The sequence below is a fragment of the Benincasa hispida genome, chromosome 9, assembly GCF_009727055.1.
Source record: "Benincasa hispida cultivar B227 chromosome 9, ASM972705v1, whole genome shotgun sequence".
Taxonomy (NCBI): Eukaryota; Viridiplantae; Streptophyta; class Magnoliopsida; order Cucurbitales; family Cucurbitaceae; genus Benincasa; species Benincasa hispida.
Genome location: NC_052357.1, coordinates 8,817,951 through 8,825,083, shown reverse-complemented (window position 1 = coordinate 8,825,083; position 7,133 = coordinate 8,817,951).

Sequence of the window (7,133 nt, the reverse complement as noted above, 5' to 3'; positions counted from 1 at the left end):
CCATACCTTAAATAGTCATTTATGAACGTAACAAAATATTATTGTCAATTCTAAGAAGCCATAGGGAATGGGCCACAAATGTCAGTATGTATTAGTTCTAAGACGTCTGAGCATCTATTGACACCTAATTTTCTTATGTTTGTCTGTTTTCCCTTAATACATTCCACACAAATGTCAAAGTTACTTAAATCAAGGGAATCGAGAATTCCATATGACATAAGTCTCTCTCTATTTAGAGATGTGACCTAAACGCTTCATAACATAGCAGAATTCTCATTTAATTTACGCTTTGTACCACATGAATTAGATAACAGGTTCTTGTTAAATGAAGCAAAAGAATCAAACATATATAGATTATCAATTAAAGAATCGTTACTAATAAGTTTGGAATCTTGAAAAGACTAACTTTATTGTTTCCAAAAGAACATGAAAAACCAAATTTGTCCAAACTGAAAATACAAACAAAATTTCGTCTAAATGACGGTACAACAAAAGTCTCATTTAGATCCAAATAGCAACCAATTTTTAAAAGTAATCTAAAATTTCCAATAGCTTCAACTGGAACTGCTTTGCCATCGCCCACATAGATGAATCTTTCAACATCACTTGGCGGCCGGCTCCACAAGCAACCCTGTATTAATATACTTATGTGAGTAGTAGCACAAAATCTACCCACCAAATATATGTAGGTACAGAAGCTATATTAACTTTAGAACAAACCAAAGTAAGAAGTTTACCCTTCTTTACACACTAGTTGGCATACTTGGGACAATCTTTCTTGAAGTGTCCTTCCTTTTTGCAAAAAAAAACAAAGATTTTCATTAGCATGTTTCTTGTTTTTATTCTGCTGAGATGTCCCTTCTGCAACATCCACAAATTTCTTTTTCCTTTTATCACAAGAGTCAGTTGCCAAATGAGCACTTTCTGTATTTCTCTCTTAATCCTATCTTCTTCTTACACACATTGTAAGATAAGTTCATTAATACTCTATTTATCCTTCTGAGTACTATAGCTTATCTTAAACTGAGTAAATTGTGCAGGAAGAGAGATAAGTACTAGATGCACGAGTAAATTTTCATTTATCTCGATATCAAGTGTCTTTAATTAACCTGCAAGATTGGACATTTCCATAATGTAGTACCTTATGTTTCCATTGCCTTTATACCTCATAGAAGTTAAAGAAGTCAAAAGACTAATTGCTTCTCCTTTTTCATTTTTAGCAAAATATTTCTTAATTTGAATAAGGAACTTATTGCCATTTTCACTTTCTGTGATAGAACCTCGAAAAGACTTTGAAATGGAGTGCCTAATGATCATCAGACACATGCGATTTGACCGTTCCTACTTCTCAATATTAGCTGTATTTGGCTATTTCTCAGTAGAAGTAGGTTTATCGGTCCTTAATGCAAGGTCTAAATCCATACAACCAAGAAGTATCTCTAGGATTTTCTTCCAAATCTTGAAGTTCGATCCATTCAACTTAAGGATTGAACTCAAATTTCCAGATATTTGAGTAAGACCAACAAAAACCATAAACAACAAAATATATACTCATAATTAAAATATAACAAAATAATTTCACATATATGGTGATCCCTTTAACAAGATACCTAGCACAATATTGATGTTCAGCCTTTGGGCCAAAACACCAACTATAAAGGATACTCTCAATGCAGTAATCAAAATACTAACAATAAACTCTGTTAAAAAATAGTCTTTCTTTGGACGGACTATTTTTCATATGAGCAATCCTTCTAATTGTCACCTACTCAATACCACATCCATACCCACAATTTAGCCAAATAATTATCTTTTTTTGGGCCGATAATTATCAGCATAAATTCATGAATATGCACATCTTATTTTTTTTATTATTAAATTAATCTAGATAACAGAGGCTACTTTGATAACATATTATTTTGACCAATCCAATCTAAAATACTAGACACAATTATATAACAATATTATTGTACAAAAATAATGGAAACAAATTTAAATTTAAATTCACCAAAATATCAATCAAATTTAAATATAAATTTACCATATTATCAATTAATCTTGAATCCACAACATGATTAATCAAATTTAACTTAAATCTACAAATGATTAATAAAAAATAAACCAGATTCACAACGTCATTTATTTAATTTAAACTTGAATCTCATTAATCAAACTTTAGATTCAAATTTACAAACTTAATTTTAAAAATTAGATTTAAGTTTACTCAATTATCAACTATCAAGATCATGAACTAACCACCGACAAGATCAAACAAGCAACATCCGTAAAAATTTAATCAAATTTAAAACCGAATTCACAACATTATATCAATAAAAATTGAGATTTAAATTACAAAATAATCAAGTAAAAATCTTGATTTTAAATTCACTAAATTATCAACCAATTCCTAATTAAACAGGAATTGCCGTCAGTTTGAATAATTCCCAAATTAAAATTCATTAATTTTGATTGATTAATTCTGGATAACTATAAGACTTTCAATCAATCTTTTTTTCCCTTTCTTTAAACTTTAAGAAACCACCGATTCAATCAATATAATCAACCAAAAACAAAACCCTTTTTAATCCACAGTTGGCACATTATACATATTCGGTGATGGGTATACCAAATTACACCGACAAGAACAAGAATTGCAAGAACACATATTATCGAAAAGAAGAGGGAAAAAATTGTCTGTAGAGATCTCAAACCTTTCGTCAGTTTTTTTTTTCAAAAAAAACTTTAAATACTTTACCAAAACTAAAATTAAATCACAATTCCAATGAAAAACAAATATAAACCAACAATCCAATATGAAAATCATTCTCTGATACCACTTGTTAATGAATAGATATAATCCTAGTATCATTTATGCTAAATTGTCAAGAATAACATACCAGATTCCATTGCAAAATTGATAAAAATTATAAGCAAGCTATTGTCTCCCTCAACTAAAACTTTGAATGCCTAAAGATCTCTTTATACACTAGTTCAATTAGGGTTCCCATTAAACCCTAATTAACTAGTATTACAGAAAGACTCGAAATCAAGAAGAACATCACAATTGGTAGTTGAATTATTGTCGACATCTTTTTGTTATGTGTTGTAACAACTAGAGCTTCATCGTTAACTATATCGGCTACATATATAAAGGAAAAAGAATGTGAGATTAATGTAAGAGTGAATAAAAAAAGAGAGAGCAAGGCATTCGTTCATTCTGTAATACTTTGAAGAGTAATAAAAGAGAACCTCCCAATTTACACAGTGGACGTAGGCCTTTGGCCGAATCATTTAAACTCCTGTGTCTTTTCTTCTTATCTCTACGATCGTTTAGAATTTGCTAAAGTATCGTTCACACGATCATGTAGTTCCTATCGCATCGTGTACTCGATCGTTTAGCTCCGCGTCCAATCGTCTATATGATCGTTTAGCTCCTCAGTTGTCTTCTACATGATCGTCTAGTTCCAGTCAACTGTCATCTACATGATCGTCTAACGCTTCATCCAATTGTTTACATAATTGAACTATCATTGGTAAACGACAGAAGGATTTTCAAGCCTCAACATACTACCTCATCTGACTCTTGAATTGTTTCTGACTGTTATATTTGAGTGATTTGTGATTGTTAACATGAAGATTTTGTCATTTGGGACAACAAGTGGTATCAGAGCTCAGTGAACAGTTCAAGACAACTCCAAGATTTGAATTCTTGATTCAGAATAATCAATCTTGAAGACTAAGAATGTCAACTACCAGATATGAGATTGAGAAGTTCGATGGTAAGACAGATTTTGAACTATGGAAAGCAAAGATTAAAGTAGTCTTGGGGTAGCAGAAGGCTCTCTTGGCCATTGCGGACCCTACAAAGTACCCTGAAACACTCTCTGAGGTAGACAAAGAGACTATTGAGGTAAATGCATATGGGTGACCATTGTTCTAAATGTCATAGATAGTGTTTTGAGGCAGATTGTAGACCAGCCTACTGCCTATGCCATGTGGAATAAATTGAGTGAGATATATCTCAACAAAGACTTGTCCAATAAAGCTTTCTTGAGGGAAAGATTCTTCACCTACAAGATGGATGCAACAAAGTTCCTCACGGATAATCTTAATGAGTTCAAGAGACCGTCTTCTGAGTTCAGATCAATCGGAGATAATATTGGGGGAAGAGAATGAGGCATTCATACTATTAAATTCTCTACCAGAATCTTTGTTTATTGCTATCGTGATTCGAGCTAGGAGTGTATTGTATAAAATAAATTAGAAGAATAAGTTCTAAGTATGAATGATGCGTTGATGTTTTGATGTGTTTATGTATTTGTAACGCGTTGGTGCGTTAGAAATGTGCAACAGAACACATGACACTCCTTCTATTGACATTCAAGTTTTCCTAAATCAGACCCAAGTATAAATCCAATTTAGGTTTCTGGTAAGTCTAGGGTTGAACTCAGGGATTCAGGTTAAGCTAACGTAGACCTTGCGTTGTAGCTATTGTAGGGATTTCCTAAATGTATGAAGAAATGTGTTTTTTACACTAAGGTGCTGTGCTTGTGCCAGAAGATACAAAAGAGTTGAGTAGTGAGTGATGGATCATGTGAAAATGGATTTTAATATACGTGGTATGCGTCGATCTAAGATGAATGTACACGAACCAGAATGTGATGTGGATGATTTTTTTATCTTTGTTTATGCGTTAGACTTTATTCAACACTTCTCAATGTGAATAACATACAAAACCTATCTCTAGGATGTATGTGTCAAACACAGAATGCAATAAACACCAGTAAGTCTATCTTTAGATGTACTAGGCGTTCTACTTGATGCTGGCTTATTTACTCTTTCGAATAGTCTAACCTAAGGATGCTTTTACCAATTGATCAAGTTGGCTTAGGCGTTTGAAATGAAGTTTTGCATAAAGTATAGATGCATTCAACATAAACAAGAAATAAACAATGGCAAAGTGTGATGAATCAAATATATGAATTTATAAAAAAGCAGATTGTCTTTACAAAAGCAATATTTAATCAGATGAAAGTACTAAAGTGATAAATGAGATGAAAGGAACTGAGTCAAGCCGAAGAGTACAATCTCTTGTATCTCTTTGGCTCAATTCTAGTTGTGTACAATCACTTGTATAAGAATTGGACGAAGTCTCTTTCTTAAGCTCGGCTTCCTCTGCTCCTTGACCGGCGGTGATAGTGGTTCTCTTCCATTCTGCTCTTCTTGGCACCACAGCACAACTTCTAAAGATCTAAACTACGACTACGCTAATACTAAGAGTGAGAACTTGAAAATTTCTGATCTTCGAACTCTGGAGGGATTTCATCTATTTATAGACGTTGGTCATCTCCAGCTTGGTGATGGGCAACATTAAAGTCCATGTCTGGTCAGCCGCTTGACACTCGGAAGCTTTTCAGATGCCGCCTGCTACAGGTGCTCATACTNACTCGGAAGCTTTTCAGATGCCGCCTGCTACAGGTGCTCATACTTGCAAGTGGTGATTTAACACAAACAGCCTGAATCAATGAATCTTCTTTGCGTTGAATCCCTCCGACGCATGGCCCATGCGTTAGAACTTTTCTTGCGACACTTCTTAATCATGCGTTAGCTTCTTGTTGAAATCCTGCAATATAACGCATTAGTGCCGCAGTATTTAGTAATAAACATTCTTTTGCATGAGTTTGCTAATGTTTGAGTAATTCCATGCGTTTCTTCTAAAAATGAGGAGATTTTATCATTAAAAACCTTAGTTGTTCCAACTTAAGAGCCAAAATAACTTGTATTTCTACAAGTTATCTCCCTTGTCTTTAGTGTGCAGAATTCGCCTCTCATAATATTCAATTATAAGCTCGAGACAAGAGTTTGGAAAATGTAACGCAGATTGACTCTTTTCTAAAAGGAATAATGTTTAGTTTCAGGTGCATCAAACCTTTTATCAACAACTCGTTTTGTTTCTCAAAACATTCCCGTTTTTTCTAAACCAGCAATGCGTTAGATGCTCTTTTTAAGATAGATGCCGGATAAAAAAAAAAATATGAATTTTCAATTACCCATGCGTTGTTCCAGGTATTCTACTTTCGTTTTAGCTTACCCCCACGGGTGTCATGCGAGCATCCAACTACAGGTGAGAACCCTTCACAACTAAAATCATATCTAATATTTATGCGTTTCAAGACACAACTTCTTTAGACTAGATAGAAGAGTTTTATGGGACGCATTGGTCTAGGAGACTTAACTTTGTTTTGGCTTACCCCCACGGGTGTCATGCAAGCATCCAACTACGGCTAAGTGCCTGTTCCAACTTTTTAACTCATGCTACTTTGAAGTTTTTCTTTTGAAGTAATGACAGAGGAGTTGCGTTTAACATTTTTCTATTTTATTCCCTTTCTTTTTGATGTATTCAGATAATGCGTCTAAACTCGAATTTCCCTCATCCCCAAATTTGGAGATGAGCTAAATACTCATTGCTAAAAGAGAAACAAAATTTCGAAAAGGCTTTGAGAATTCCGAAATGAGTTTTGAATTAAAGCTTGTATGCATTAGAAAAAAAACATGTAGTCTTTTTAGAAAAGTTCAGGCTTTGTTGATTTTCCTAACGCCTACTCTATACTTATAGATTTCATATTGTTGATATCATTGAGGTAAGGTAAAGCACAAGACTAGAAAATAGCTAAAGAACAAAGAAAAGTATGCTAAGGTCAAACACAAGAAAAAAAATGATAGAAATTTTGCATTCATTTTCATAGGATAACATGAAATAAACAAACAAATCAAACAAATACAAAAGATCATCAATTAAATCAAAATACAAAATAACCAACACCCCAAAACTTTATTGTGCTAGTGCGTCATCCCTGCATTCTTCTGTAGGGTCTTCATCCATAAAGTGCAAAGGGTTTCTAAGATGAGCAGGTAGGGGAGGCAGGGCAAACATTCCGACCAAGACCTGATTAATGTACTGCGTTGTATAAACAAATTGGTCTTGCATCCTTCTTGTTTGCTGCCTTAAGTAATCTCTTAGAACCCTGTTTTGTTGAAGACGCTGTCAGTGGAGTGCAGCGCAATGGTCTGGAGCTGATTAATGGATGGAAAGTTTTTCGAGACTCTTTTCATTGGTTAGTGCTGCGTTGAGG